We start from the raw sequence: 16,472 nt of genomic DNA, 5'->3' as shown, positions 1-16,472 counted from the left end.
TTCCTAGTTAAAGGTTTGCTTTAACATTATTTATCTTAAATGTTATATTGATGCTGTTTTATATCACTTTCCATCGTGTCCTTCCAGCCCCATAATCAACTGTTTGAACAAATCATATATTCCTATATAGCTATCCATCTCCCTATAGGTATTTATGTTCCTGTTGGCTTCCCTATTAAAATAGGAGCTCCTTGAGGGTAAGGACTTTTTCATTGTTATCTTTCCCAGCACTTAATAGAATTCCTGGCAAGTAGTAAGTATTTTATAAATGCTTGCTGACTTTTTGATTGATCTGGCCTGTTGAACACCTCATTTTCTTGAAAATGATCTTCAAGGGGCAGGCAGGTGGTCCATTGGCTAGAGCACCAGCCCTGGAGTCAGGAGGATCTGAGTTCAAATCCCACCTCAGACATTTGATACTAGCTGTGTGACCCTGGGCAAGTCACTTAACCCCTATTGCCTTGCAACCCCCCAAAAAAATTATCTTCAAGAGGCAACAAAACTTGGCATACAATGATGAGGCATTATAGATAACATAATTATATTTCCTTCAGTGTTATAGGGTTTTTTTATCCATCAAGCTGTTGGTTTTTATAATAATCTCTTGTGATTAAAATAATAGGAACACAGGCCTTCTGATTCCATAGTGCAGTGTTCTTGCCACCATCCCTTAGGTTATATGTCCAAAACCTTAGGACATTTTTGTAGAGATGGTACTTTAACCATTAGTAGATGCATGGTGCTGAGGATGTGCCAGAAGGGCATAAAAGTATAAATCTCCTGATTACTTCATTCCAGGATGTGGCTTTGTAGAAAGAAAAACTATCTGATGGTTGGAGGATCAACTCCCTGTTGGACTTCGGCCCTTGGATCATTTCGTAACCTTTTAAGTTTGTGTTTGTTTGCCATATCAAATTTGGGTTGTCCCACTCTGAATCTGCAAAATGTCTCTATAAAGTCCTTTGTGAAGAACCTAGTTGTACACTTGATCTTTGTATTAAGAGGGGAAGTGAAAGTGGATAAAAGAAACTGGAGCTCCTACATTCTTTACTACTGAAAAGGAATGTGAAGGCATAGAAACCTCTGCTACTGAGCAAACACAAATGAGTAGTGGAAGGGAGGTGGTTAGCACAGCATTACAGAAATCTTATAAAGAGCAGTTAGGAAATGATAAAACGATATTTTGATGGTACTTTATAGCTTGCAGAGCGCTTTACATGTTATCTCATTTGATCTTCCTAACCACTGTAAGATGTAGGTGCTACTAATTATCCCCATTTTAGAGAGCGGCTAGCAAAGATTAAGTGACTTGCTCAGGGTCACACAGCTAACAAGCATCTGAATTAGGATGCAAACTCTTGTGTTTAGAAAGCAAGTAAGCCTTTTATTATAAGGGCCTACTTAGAGAGTCAACTTCACAAAAATTATATTGAATCACAGGATGATGATAGAAAGTTAGCAACCTCACATTCCTGGAGATTCTCCTACGGCTTCATAGAGCAATATAATAGAAGTGTTAGTTTACAGATTGTTTCATCTCTGCAGAAGATAATAGTTTGGCTAATTTAGACTGGGAGCTAAAAAAAAATGCATCTCAAGCAAACAAGTTTGTTCTAAGAAGTTATATAGTTGGTGGAGGTAATACACAGTATTTCTCTTAATCCAAGGAATTTGTTTTTCAGAGGAGAGGTGAAGAAAATAAATTCTTGATAACTGAAAAAAATGTTTAGAAAAGCCAAGGAATTTACACTTTAAAGATGTGGCTTAAAGATGATGCACACAGCCACACAACCATGTATGTCTTCCTGTCACTTTCTCTACGTCTAATATCTCATGCTTCCTCTTTCAAGAAGCAATTTATTAGTGTACACTCATCTTTAACCTTTTAATAGCATGTTTACTAAGAGGTTTGGTGCTAATGCAGGGATTGAACAGAGGAAGAGGGGAAGAGTTCAAGCCAACACAACAGTCCATCTCCAGACTTTGTAGTGTAATGTATTTGCTTTTTATATTTTTTCATTCTTTCAAGAATTTTCAGTTCTAAATTCTTTCCCTCTCTTCCCTCGCCTACCCATTGGTAAAGCAAGCAATATGATATACAGTATGCATGCTGCTAGGTGGCACAATGGAGTGCCAGGCCTGAAGTCAGGAAGAATCATCTTCGTGAATTGAAATCTGGCCTCAGACACTTAATAGCTGTGTGACCCTGGACAAGTCACTTTTAACTCTGCCTTAGTTTTCTCTTCTGTAAAAATGAGCCAGAGAAGGAAATGGCAAATATATTTGCATTTTAGCTACATTGCAAAAAATAAATAAAAAGCAAGGAAAATAAAGGAAAAGAAAAAAATATGCTTCAATCTGTACTCAAAAGTTCATCAATTCTCTGAGGAGGAATAGCATATTTCTTCAAGAGTCTTTTGGAATTGTCACAGATGATTGTATTGACCACAATAGCTAACTAGGTCTGTGAGAAACATGCCCCCAACTGAGAAACATGCTCACCTTAAACAAAGAATAATACTTGTGAAATCAGGAAAGCTTTTATTATTTTTGCGTTCATTCCCTCTGAATGAACAGGTAGCTCCCAAGGAAGGCTACAGGAAGACTCCAATTTGTTCAGACCAATGAAAGCCCTTTGTACTGTTCCAAGTTTTAACTTTCCTTCACACCTTCTATTGGCCACGTGACTTCTTGTTCTCCTCCGATAGGCTTTCCTTCAAACAGTTCTCAAGCCTGCGCACAAGTTTCCGACCTTTTACCTGACCTGTGCTAGGTCACCACTCTCATTAACTGCTATCACTTAAAGCTGAGAGGAATTTTAACCCTGTGGAAACAATTCCTTCTTTGTTTCCCACAAATCTTTCACAATTGATCATCATTTCATGATTGCTCTTATTGTGTACAGTGTTCTGGTTCTGCTTACTTTGCTTTACATCAACTCATATAAGTTTTGCCAGGTTTTTCTGAAACTGTCCCTTTGTCATTTCTTACAGTTTAATAGTATTCCATTCCAATTGATGGACATCCCCTCAATTCCCAATTCCTTATCACCACAGAAAAAGCTACTATAAATACTTTTGTACATATGGGTGCTTTTCCTTTTTCTCTGATGTCTTTGAGATTCAAACCCAGTAGTGGTATTGCTGGGTCAAAGAGTATGCAGTTTTATAACCCTTTGAGTATGGTTCCAAATTATTCTCCAGGATGGCTGGACCAATACACAACTCTACCAGCAGTATATTAGCATATCTATTGTTCCATATCCCTTCCTGCATTTGTGTTTTCCTTTTCTTTCATCTTAGCCAGTCTGAAAGGGGGGAGGTAGGTGGTACTTTAGAGTTGCTTTGGTTTGCATTTCTCAAATTTTTTGTGACCTTGAGTAAATGACTATGCATAGCTTTTATTTCCTTGTCTGTTCATATCCTTTGACCATTTATCAATTGGAGAATGATGACTTTTTTTTAACTCTATTTGAGAAATGAGGCCTTTATCAGAGTAGTTTGCTGTTAAGTTTTTTTTTTCCCAGTTTCTTTTTTTCCTTCTAATTTTGGCTGCATTGGTTTTGTTTCTGCAAACATTTTTATGTCCTGTGATTCTTTCTATCCCTTATTTGGTTATAAACTCTTATCCATAGATTTGACAGGTAATTAATTTTCCATTCTTCCCAAATTTGCTTACGATATTACTCTTTATGTCTAAATTATGTATCCATTTTGACCTTGTCTTGGTATGCAGTTTAGGTCTATGCTTAGTTTCTGCCAAACTGCTTTCCAGTTTTCTTAGCAGTTTCTGTCACATAGCTTGAATCTTGGGTGTATCCCACACTAAAAGTAAGTCACTTACTTTTATATATTATATACCTAATCTATTCTACTGATCAACCATTCCGTTTATCCAGTGCCAGATTATTTTGATTATTACCACTTGATAGAATTGTTTGAAATCTGATACTGCTAGGCTGCCTTCAGGGTTTTTTTTTTATTAGTTCCCTTTATACTTTTGACCTTTGATTCCAGCTGAATTTCTATTTTTTTTCTAGCTCTATAAATAACTCTTTGGTAGTCTGATTCATATAGTACTGAATAAGTAAATTAACGTAGTTAGATTGTCCTGTTTATTATATTAGCTTGGCATACCCATGAGCAATTAATGTTTCTCCAGATTATTTAAATCTGAAAAATTTTAGAATTATCCTCATATAGGTCTATATTTGTTTTTGCAGGTAGATTCCAAGGTATTTTATACTGTCTATAGTTACTTTAAATAGAATTTCTCTTTCTTGCTGGGTTTTGTTGGTAATATATAGAAATACTAATAATATTTGGATTTATTTTGTATCCTGTACCTTTGCTAAAATTGCTCATTTCACCTAGTTTTATAGTTACTATTCTAAGTTTTTATAAATACGTCACTGGCAAAGAATAATAGTTTTGTTTCCTCATTGCCTGGTCTTATATTCCTTTGATTCCTTTTCCTTGGTTTAATGCTATAGCTAGCATTTTTAGCATAATATTGAATATTAATGATGATAATGGACACCCTTGCTTTACACCTGATCTGACTGAGAAGACATCTAGTTTATCCCCATTATAAATTTCAGACCAGGAAAAAACTCAGGCCAATGTGGTGATCAGTAAATAAAAGTGAAGCATTTATTCAGGGTCAGGGAATTGCACTTAGGGACAACTTGCTGCCTTTTCATGACATGTCTAGGGAGGGACGGAAAAAAGGGGATTCCTTTAGGGTTTAATCCTGGAAAACTTATAGCTGGGATACATTGAACAGCTGAACTGCTATAGGGACAGAACTATCCTTGTGATTATCTTTGTCCTGGAATTGGGTGGGTAGTGGTTAGAAGCAGGTGAAATATTCAGGAATCTTCCTGGGGGCATTTAGAAATTTCTAGTCACCACAGTGTAAGGGACCAGAGATTTCCCTGGGGGTTGACAGTGATAATCCTTGCTCTTGCTTTTTAGATAAATACTACGGATCATGTCATGGAGAACTGTTTATTCCTATGCTTTCTAGAATTTTTAATAGGAGTAGGCGTTGTCATTTGTAAAAAAAATTTTCATCATTTATTGATATAATCAGATTTTTTTGTTATTGATATGGTTACTTATACTTAACATTTCTCCTAATATTGTACTGACCCTGCATTCCTGATAAGTCTTACCTGATCATAATCATTTTTGTGATATATTTCTGTAGTGTCCTTGCTGACATTTTGTTTAAAATTTTTATATCAGTGTTCATATGTCTGTATTCTTTGACTAGGAACCATCATGTTAGTGTTATATTATATTGTTCCTACTGGATTACCAACTGTCCCTCCACAGTTTGTTTTTTTCCAGTTCTTTCTAGGTATGTTAAAAAATAGCTCCAACCTGCAACCACCAGCCCAGGTTAAAGAGGTCAGTTTATGATCCTAAGGTAAACTTTCAAAGTCAGTGGTAGTCACAGGGCCTTCTTGTGTTCAGTGCCACCATGTCAGGCTTCATAGTATGTCCTTTTCTTGTGCCTCTGTTGAGTTTCGAGGTGATGGGGACCCCGAAATGCCAACATGCTGGGTCCTGCAGCCTTCTTAAAGCCAAAGAAAAAGTTTCTTAAAGATTCACCATGTTGGATTGACTCTTAGGAGCTTAAGCATTTACGCTTGTATTAACAAGCTGGCCAGACAGAATCTCAGGTAGACAGAGCCTGAGATGAATTGAATCTGAGCTGTTCATGGAGGGGAGAGGGAACTTAAATACAGAAAAAGACTTTTGTAGGAAAGATCTAGAGGTGGTCTTGATGAGACTGGAGTAACTAGTGATGTAATCAATGATGGGAAACAGCTGGAGGTAATTGGGAGGTATCAGACAAGGCTTGGTTGGGAAGCAGGTGGGGCAATCAAGAGGTAACAAGACAAGGAAAGGCCAGGCTAGGCCAGGGCAACAGATTTGAGTATCAAAGGCCAGGTTAAGTGGGAAGATTCAGGAGGACCTGGCTACAAATTTGACTGTGAAAGGTCAGGTTAAGTGGGAAGATTAGATTTGAGTATGAAAGGCCAGGTTAAGTGGGAATATTCTAGGAGAGTTCTGGGAGGTTCCCGGAGTCTGAACCCCATCACATCCATGACCCACCATTCTACCCACTTATTCTGGCTCAGGGAAGAGGCAGGAAGTCAGGTGTGTCTCCAGCAATGTGGAGAAAAGGAAAAGCATCCTTCCTGAGCTTTCAACCCCAAACTGAGGTTTTTTCAGTTAAATCATATTTGCCTCAGTAGACACTGGCTCTTATTTGTAGAGTTATAAATCTCATTTGGAATAAAGTATGTTAAGACTAGGCAGCTCAATAAACTGAAATCTCACCATTCTATTACTGTCATTGCAAGTTTGCAGACAAAATTATATTTGCTATTTTAGAAAAAGCTGTTAAAGAAGTAATTATTTAATTCAGTAATCTCTGATTTCAAAATAAAGAAACTTGCCCATAGATCATGTTTTAATTTGAGCACTCTTGACTTAGCAGTTGAACAGTCGTCACATTCAAGAAAAAAAAAAACAATGAAAACATGTGGACCCCATAATTTGAAATATGTGATGGGGCCTGTAGTTTTCATTTGTCAATCTTCTTTTGATAAGTTGGAACTTGGTGTTTCAAATCTTTGGATTTTTTTTTTCCCAATTGTCCATGTAATTTATGAAAGATCCTATACAATATGCTATGAACTAGCACAAAAATTGATTTTCTTCAGTATTGTCATTAAACTCACATTCCAGGTGCTGTGGCGCTGTTGAAAATAGGCATTGTACTTCGCAACCTTAAGGAAATTAGAGGTAATGGACAAATGTATATATGAACACAAAGATTACATAGTCTCTGCTAAAAATTAGGGTAGGACAAGCTGAGATCTAGGAAATGCTAAATGTGTTGAGTGTTTTGAGAACTGGCAAGTGTGATCTGTAACTCTTCCCTGTACTATGCCCAGTACTGTGCTAAGGGCTATAGAGGGCATAAAAATCTAAAAGGCAAAATTTCTTCTGGTTTTAGCTTGGTTTCCTTATTTCTTGCTTAAGTTTCCCTTTCTTGAATTGTATAAAATATGCCTGTCCTGATAACAGCTTCTAATAAAACCTGGTACTTGGGAATAAATTTGTGGAGGTCAACAAAGGTTATGACACCAATATTCCAACCAGGAATTGATTCAGTCTAGAAACTCCTTCGGTAACCTTCTTTCCTATTGCAGAAATGTCCTTCCAACTTTTAACCTCCCATCTTTTTTTCTGTTAGCTGCAATTTCAACCCTGGACACATTTTATTTCCCTGCTCTTTCTTCTCTCTTTCTTCCTCAGGTGTAGTCAAGCTTTGTACTACCCTCTACCACTTACTTAAACAATACACACCTTTCAGCTCTTCCTTTCCCTTACATGAATCAATTCTATAGGCAAGAAGGAGCTGGCATACTTCCCTTGTACTTTTAGACCACTTTTTAATGCCACCGTCACTAAATAGCTTCTCCCTTTACAATCTGTCTTTCAGCCTCACCTAAGGGTGCAGTCCTTAACTAAGACTTTTGCCAAATTATTCCTGCTATTTAGGTAACTTGAGGCCAGTCAGTACTCTACAACATTCTGTAAATATCTTCATTGATCGGCCACAAGATTACATGGTTGTAGTGAATGTAGTTGAGATTCCCTTCTGGGCTACCCTACCACAAATTACAATACATAGGGAATGTAAAGAAATCAAAATATGTGAAGATAAGCACTTCTATATATTTGTATGTATAGGTCATACATATTCTACATATAAGTCCTATATGTTACAATTTTGTGTGTGTAAAATGTAGGACTGTGTCAAGAAGTAAGGCATGTTAGTGGGTTCTAATGAACTCTATATATCTTCAGTGTTTTGAGATGTTATAAGTGGAACTAGGATTCATTTGATCTATATACCTCTGTGTCAAGACTATAGGTAGTCAGATTAATTAAAGTATTTACTCTGTGTCCAGTACTATGTTATTAGTATTATAAAAAAAATAGGAAGAAACATAAGACTTGATTCCTCCTCCCCAAGGAACTTAGACTGATCAACAATATTGAAGTACCTATTGTGTTTATGGTACTTCAGAAATCTAGAAGCATTCTTTCTAGCAGTTAATGCAGAGATACCATGGTTCCTAGGTTAATAGTCAGCATGTAGAGTGCTAATTGGGGTGTGTAGGAAGTGATCCAATATAGAAGCAGAAGACAAACTTGCTACTTCAAAAGGTTTTGATTGTTTTCTAGTTGGTTGCTCTTATTGTTACCATGTGACTAGGTCAGATGTGTTAGTTTTTTTTTTAATTGCTTTTGATTGGCATTGTACCTGGGGAAGGAAAGAGTTGTGGAGAAATCTGGTTTTAGTTTTGCTGTATCCCCTGTGCGTAGCACATAAAAGCAAAAGCTGTTTGGAGCCAGGGATAACATTTTCCTTTAAGACTTTATTGAATATTTTTGAGTTTTGCCCTCAGGATATTTCCTGCCTCTGAATGAATAGATGTCTGGATTCTAAAAAGTGGAAAAGGATTTTTAATTTAGACTTTCTCTTTATCTCTGAACATTTCTAATAGAGGCCCTTAGTGGAAGTCCCCCTTGAAGGGACCAGTAAGTTTGGAATGTGCTGATGTGAGGACAATACCAGAGGCTAAGAATGACTGAGGTTTCTTTTAGTAAATAGAAGTTTTAGGACCCAGAAGAAGAGATTAAAATGCAAATAATATGCTGAGAAATATATGCAAATATTGTCATTTGAAGTTGGCTTGTCAGCATCATCATCAAATAACTGAAGCACTCATTTCCCTGGGCCATGGTCAGTATTTGGCTTGGCTGGAAGGGAAGAGCCTGCGTTGGTAGCAACCAAAAGACCTGTGTGACAAGTCATTCTGTTATTTGTATTGGGAGAGAAACTTAGAAAAACTCTTGCTTAGGTTGCACTCACATCAACCATATTGGTTCCATGTGTGCAACTTGGAGATCACCCTGCGTTCTTGAAGGCTTTGTCCCTGGATTTCAGGCTGTGGCAGGCCCTACAAAATCATTGATTATGGGCCTCGTTGTGAATTGTTGGCACTTAAGTGCCCTAAGCAAAGCTTTGACCATGTCACTCTCCTGCTTAAAAAACTAATGACCCCTTGTTGACTCTAGGATAAAATAGAAACTGCTTCTCTTTACAGCCTCATTCTGCAATTCTCCTTTTGACTTTCTGACTTGGTCTTTCCGTTCCTCACCCACAGCACTCCCATCTCTCATCTCCCCTACCTTTACACTGGCAGCCCCACCTCTGCTTTATTAAATCTCTTGACACAGCTTAATTGCTTCCTTCTCACAGTTGTGTCCCAGTGTCTTCCTCTCCCCAACTTTGCAAAAAGTCTGTGAGGTTAAAAGTATTTTCATAATAACACATAATAACACTGGTTTTTTCCTAGTGATAAATATCAATGGATATAACTCAGACAAACAAGCTGTGTGGGTCTTGAAACCAGAAAGTTTGAAGACCACTGTTCTACATGATACATTTCCTCACCCCACTCCAAGTGCTAGAGCTCTCTTTCCCTAACTACTTTATATTTTACTACCTTGCATTTTAAAATTTTAGACTTTTAAAAAGACTTATGTACATTGCCTCCCCTGATAGAATGAGAATGTAAACTCCTTGAGGGTTCAGATTATTCCATTATTCATATTTTCATCCCCTTCCCCTATCTCATAGTAGACATTTGCTCAATAAATGCTTAGTTGATGGATTGATTTTCAGAAAATTTGTTATCAAATGATGATTTGTTTTGTTTACCACAACTCACCAGACTCTACGAAGATGTGGAGGGATTTCAGTTTGTAGTTGTGGGGAAAACAACCACATTGAAAATCACTAGTGAAGTTAAATTTGTAATGCCTTGTGGCTTCTGAGTTGTGGTGCTATTATGTCCTATTTTTCTTTTTAGTTTATTTTTTGGAGGAGAGAGTGCCTTTTTTTAAGTTTTATTGATGCTTTTTGCTTTTATATCAATCTCCTTAATTTCTAGATGTTCTCTAGTCCCCTAAATCACTCCTTATTTAGTGAGTCTTTTAACAAAGGAAAAAAATAGGCAAAAAGGAAAACATTCCACACCCAGATTCCCCCACTTCTGCAATAAAAGGAAGGAAATATAATCCTTCATCTTTCTCTGGGGCCAACTTCTTGTAGTCTTATATAATATTTTTTCCCTGTTTAGCTTCTGGAGAATCTCCAAGCATATCAATCAATCAATCAAGTATTTGTTACGTAACACCAGACGTAGTCTCTGACTCCTTCCTCTGCCAACTGCATCATGAAATCAAGTTTTTGTAAATTCTTTCTGGAAAGCAGTGAAAATATAAAAAACCTTAAGGCATTTCTTTTGGGGGGGGGGGGTGGCAAAAAATTCTAAAATTGCAGAGTGTTGGACCTGGAAGAGAAATTAGAAATCATCATTTTATAAATCAAGGGACCTGTGAGTTAAAATGACTTGTCCACAGCTACCCAGTACTTGAGTGACAGAATGAGAACTAGAGGAATTCAGCTTTCTTGATTCCCAGGTTCCCAGAGTAGGCAATACTGCCCCCTTGGGGGTGCTGGAATGATGGGGGGAGCTGGTTGTAGCCTTGAAAGCAGTTTGAAGGGGGCATTGACTAAAAATAAGAGAGCACAGGAAAGAAGGAAAGATAAGAAAATTTTGAAAAACCATTTGTACATATATCATCTGTTGTGTAACAGTTAATGTCGTAGTGATTACATTATTTTCCAAATAAACACACAAAAATGCAAGTTATAACCAGTGGTCAAATCTGCCAACAGCTTTTAACAAGCAAGTGTTGGCAGGCAAGTGTGTTATGCATTGCTGAGAAGTCCAGCATGCATCAGCAGGAATACGTGCGAGTTTACAATACTATATGATTACATGATGGAATATTAGAATTTCAGTGCAGGAAAAAAACACAAATTTACAATAAATTATTAAAATTTAAGATGTGTCATTTGAAAAAATACTTTATATTTTTTGAAATGATGCAAATTTTTAAAAAAAAACCATTAAAGGGTAGATTTCTAGGTTGTTGAGTAATTTTTTTTTTAAGGGGACCCTAGACCAAATAAATTTGGGAAACTCTACTATACCATGCAGCTTCCGTGGCAGGTGCATTCCGATTGAGGTTTGCTAGAGAAACTGAATGATTCACTCTTGAAAAAATAATCAATGGTTTTGTTTCTCTTAAATTATAATCCTAAATGATTGTCTTAGTTTACAGTCTTTTCCTCTGAATGAGGCAAAATGGTATCTAAAGAGATTCCTCTTCTCTGTTTAACTTAACAGAATAATGGAGAGATGACATTGTTGAGAAAAGAGGACAACCTTGAACTAACCTCTGGAAACCAAGTGTCAGTCACCTCTCCCCATAATCTAATTAGACCCAAACTGAAGATTAGCTTTTTCATAGATCTGCTTCACACAAGATTTTTGGCTTTTATTTTTACTTTTGGCCAGATGTGATTTCATCAGTGGAGGGAGCTCCTGTAAAGGCATTTTCTCTACTGATGCAGATTGGCACCTTCTCACTACTTGCTCAGTGCCCTACAGTTGGTATGTGTCGGTCTCATCTTGAACCCAAGTCCTGTGACTCAGAAGACAGCTTTCCCATATTACTGCTACCCATGTCATCATATGCAATGTCACTTACTTGGCAGTCTTCCGAATCCCTGTGGGGCTGTGGTATCATGGGATCACAGACTGCGGGGTGGAAAGGACATGAGCCATCTAGCCCAGCCTCAGTACTGGGCACACTTTGCTCTGAGCAGAGAGGCTATTTCTCACTCACTCTGGGCTTCTTCCCGTGCTTTGAGTTGCAGCTGTTTTTCTTCTAAAAACTCCAGGCCATGTTGTTTCTTCCTCACCTGGGTCATTTTTTTTACTGGTCTCATAAATGAAAGCTGTTTTTAATGTGATTGTTTGAAGTAGTTTTGCATCTTATACCTTAGGCATTCAGGTACTTCTGGGAAAAGCGCTTTTGATGCAGCCTATTAGTCTGATTTATGAGATATTCAACCACTCAAAGTTGCTACTTGAACATTTTTACAATCTGCAGAAATTCTCGTCCTGTCGCCTTTCAGTAAAGAGGCTTTTCAGAATTCTACAGAGGTTCTGTGAATGCAATGTACAGTATTTTACTGAAGATGGTTTATTGTATAGTAGGTAGAAGGAGGAAATAATATTATCATAAAAATACACGGTAATCCCTAAACATAGTTTTGGTCATTCCTTTCAAACTGTCTTCACCTAGCTCTTTTATTTGATGTTCACAAGTTAGAAAATTATCTCAGCTCTTCTTCACTCTCAATCCTCATAATTTAGGTATTGGAAATGAAGTCTGGATAAGTTGTTTCTAAATCAAAAGTTTATTGTAATAAGTACTTTTAGAAAGAATTAAACTCAAGTTTCATTATTTTTTTTCTGGATGTTGTCACTTATTGTAACATAACCATACTATTAGTGACAAAGAATTGACATTTTCCACCCACTATTAACTAACATCTCCAACTCGTCTTTCCTATTTCATTATTTTGTGTGCTCTGTAGCTCAATAAAGTGGAGTATTTGGGATCCTAAGAATTAACCTACTGAGCTAGACCAATGATGCCCTCAGAGTTAGAGTCCTTTAATTTTTTTATTAAGTACATTCCTTTTCATCACACTTTAGGAAAGTTAACAGACTTGGAGAAGAGAAACAATTGAAGTGGATCCCATAAAAAATGAACATTTTCATATAGAATTGAAAATTTCTAATGGAAGCCTTAATGCAGTTCATTCTGCCTTTAGATGCTGCTGATTGTTAGGGAGTTTATCCTGGTTCCTAGCCTAAATTTGCCACTTTTCAATTTCCCATTACTCCTAGTTTTGCCCTCTAGATTCATATTAAATTCTAACAGAGCAAATGTAATGCTTCCATGTGACAACCTTTCAAGTACTTAAAGAAGCTATCTTCCCCTTCTTGATTCTTCTATTTTCCCCAGCTAAGCATCCACCATGCTACTCAAAGACTAGTTATTGATCATTCATTGTCAGGTTGGAAGGAGTAGCATAGGATGATAATACAGAGAAGTGTTAAGACATTGGTCTTAGACTTGAGTTTTAAAAAATAACTCCCAAGTTATGTCCCCTCATTTTGTCTGAAAAAGATCTGGGGATTTTAGTGACCTACAAGCTCAGTGTGAGTGTGAGTCAACACTTATGATTTTTGCAGCCACAAAAGCTAATGAAATCTTGGGCCAGATAGAAAGTGGAGCTTTCAGGCCTGGAGGTAATAATCCTACTCTTCTTCATTTAGTGTATTGGACTCAGGTAAGACACAATAAGGGGTGGTTTGGTGCTGTAGTGGATAGAATGCCAGGTCGAGAGTCAGTAATCCTCATCTTGCTGAGTTCAAATCTGTCCTCAAACACTAACTAGCTTAGTCACTTCACCCTGTTTGCCTCAGTTTCCTCATCTGTAAAATGAAGTGGAGAAGGAAATGGCAAACATTGTATCTTTGCCAAGAAAACTCCAAACAGGGTCTCATGAACAATAGAACATGATTGAAAACAACTGAACACATGAGACGCAGTAGATTACCTTAGTTGAGGTTCCTTTTTTTCATTTTACTGCCACTCTTGCATACCCATTAAGGAGTGGTTTTTAAGTTTTATTGACTTCTTTTGTTTTTTAACACACTATTTTCCAATATTCCTTCCCCTTCTTTCATTGAATCTTTACTTGTCGCAAAAGGACAATGAGCATATGTGGTAAATCACAACAGTTTGTGCAACACTATGTATAGTTTTTGCTCCAAGTCCCCTGTAGCTAATGGTTCCTCCCAGGGACATTCCCAGAACCTCTTTCTACTTGGTTAGTTCAAGTCACTAAAACCCAGGACAACCCCTGATCATATTATCATGATCATAGACTCTTAAGCTTGAAACTGCTTTATGGTTGTGTACTTTGACCTTGAGTTTCCCATCTTTTCCATGCCTAGAGCTCAGGGATTGTATGATCAGCTGAAAGCTGAGGAGAGACTAGACTTTGTTTTGTTTGCTGCTTACGTGAATTTGGAAAGGAACATGACCCTAATCTTCTTAAGAATAAAGACATTCTCCCCTGCTCTCACTATATAAGAAGTTGTGGGGAGAATGGAAGCAGTCTCCAGAAGAATTGTCTGAGACTACTGATTGCATCTTTTTGTCTGAGCCAGAGGAGAAAGAAGGAGCCTCTGCCAGGTGTTTCTCCACACTTTCTTTGTAGCTGTTCTGTGAGGTGTAATCTTCCTAGTCCCTGTGGGCTGTAGTTCCTTATCCATCATTGTGGACTAAGGAGTTTGGACTAAGCCTGGAAGCCCTGTCAGTCACCACCAGGTCAGTGCTTCAGTGCTCCAGACCATAGTTTCCTGACTGGAATCCTCCAGTAAACTGCAGGCACTAGCATGGGCTTAAGTTAAGGGGGTCCTCACTCAGTTTTACTGTCATGGTCTTGGGGGATAGTGTCCTTTCATGTGCTTTTGGGTAATTATTGATAACTGACATTTTACTTCAGTTTGCACCTGTGATATAATTGCTATGGGCAACTACTAGCATGGAAACTCTCCACTCCGTAGAATGACAACTCAGATTAAGTGACTTGCTCAGGATCAAAAACTAGTGAAAGGCAAAGGTGGGGTTTGAACTTAGGTCTTTCAGGGTCTAAAGATACTAGGGACATAGGCTTAGTTCTGTGTGTAAATCTTCCATTATTCCATTATCTGTTAACATTCAAGTCAGTAGAAGCAAGATTTGTTGTCGTTCAGTTGTTAGTCATGGCTGACTCTTCATGACCCTATTTGGGGTTCTCTTGGCAAAGATACTTGCATTTTCTTCTCCAGTGGATTAAGGCAAACAGGTTAAGTGATTAGCCCAGGATCACACAGCTAATATCTGAGGTCAAATTTGAATTCAGATCTTCCTGCCTCCAGGCCCTTTTTATCTGCTAAGTCACTTAGCTGCCTCTAGAAGCAAGCTAGCATATAACACATTTAATTTTAGGCAGATAATTAAATTTATGCCCATTGGAGACAGTGACTAAGATTTGAGACTGAACTATTTTAAAACAACCGATTCTCTGGAAAGACCTACTTACTCTTCCGCTGATAAAACACAACAAGTTGGGGTTTCTGTCATTCATAGGATCCTAGCAGGAGAAGCAATGAATATAAAGAAAAGACCTTGGTTAAATCAAATGCAGAAAAGGAAAATAGAAGCTGGAACCCAGAGTGAATTGTGTAACTGTCTTGGTTAATGGATTCCCCATGGTACTTACTTTATATTCCATCCTTTTCCAGAATCTTTGCATGGGGGAGCTTTTCTGGAGGCAGAAGCAACTAACTGTTGGATGCTGCCACTTCATCATATAATATAAAGTTTTCCTTTCTGAACTGTATTCAGGAAAATTGCCAAATCTCATGAGATTGGCAGAACCAAACTTCACTTCAAAAAGGTAAATGAAACTGGGACTTTCAAGTCTTGGTACTTCCTTAATGTTCTAGTTGCAGGGTTGGAAAAAAGGTTTGAGGTGTCTCAGAAACACTGATGTCTAAGAATGGTAGTCAGGATTCGTAGATTTTTTTAAATTGGTTCCGTCACTGAGTTTTTGAGTGGCAGTGATCAAATTTAAATTATGTGAACTATACATTTTGGCATGTTATTTGATGAAAAGGGGAAGTAAAGCCAAGAAAAGAAATGGAAGATGGAAATTTAAACAAGTGACATTTCCTGAAGTTGAAAAGAGTCAGCATATAGTCCTAGAATGCTCGAAGGCTAAAAAAGACCCATCTCGGGGAAATTGACCAATTGGATCTCAATAGTACTTCTGTCACAAGTTCATTTCACGTTACATTGTAAACTGAGAAACTGGCCTTGATTCTACCAAGATAGCACCCTTGTCCTTTGTAGATCTCCAACCCTATGCCTAGAAGAAGGTAGCTTGGCTGAAGTGCAGAAGCAGCCCTCGGAGAGGAAGTAGTTAAAGCTGGCAGAGGAGTTAAGAGGAAATTGAATAAACCAGAGACAGCACAGTTGGTGATTACCATGAGATTAAACCATTCCTTTCAGACTACAGGTAAAGACAGCAAATAGTATTGCTGTGACTCTGTGTGGACTTTGACTTATTCTCTCCTTCACTTCCAGTTTTATTCTGGAAGAAACCAAGCTTGGTGTTTCTGAGATCAATTCAGGTGAAAGAAACTAGCTAAAAGCAGCCAACTGCCAAATTATTATCTGTAAGTATAAATTCTTTTAGGGGGCTGAGCCCAAAGGGTGGGGTGCTTGGACAGGGGAGAATGTGTACTGAAAGCTGCCGAAGAGAAAATAGTCCAAGAATATGCAAAATATCATAAATGTCATTCAATTCCTGTACTCTGGTAAATATTTTTATAA

At 37.6% G+C, this 16,472-nt stretch overlaps 1 protein-coding gene across 3 annotated transcripts in view; it reads left to right on the top strand.

Annotated features, from left to right (window-relative positions):
• SLC31A1 (solute carrier family 31 member 1) overlaps positions 1–16,472 on the top strand; it is a 29,826-nt gene that overhangs the window by 6,016 nt on the left and 7,338 nt on the right. For 2 of the 3 annotated variants that reach the window (XM_072632480.1, XM_072632481.1), the window contains exons 2-3: positions 15,380–15,534; positions 16,224–16,315. The exons of the other annotated variant lie outside the window; for it this stretch is intronic. The gene's annotated coding sequence lies outside the window, so the exon portion shown is untranslated. The remainder of the gene's footprint in view (positions 1–15,379; positions 15,535–16,223; positions 16,316–16,472) is intronic. 3 annotated transcript variants of the gene reach the window in all.

The sequence above is a fragment of the Notamacropus eugenii genome, chromosome 1 (genome assembly GCF_028372415.1).
Source record: "Notamacropus eugenii isolate mMacEug1 chromosome 1, mMacEug1.pri_v2, whole genome shotgun sequence".
Lineage (NCBI taxonomy): Eukaryota > Metazoa > Chordata > Mammalia > Diprotodontia > Macropodidae > Notamacropus > Notamacropus eugenii.
Note: the sequence above shows the minus strand (reverse complement) of the source record. Positions and strands in the feature narration are given on the sequence as shown.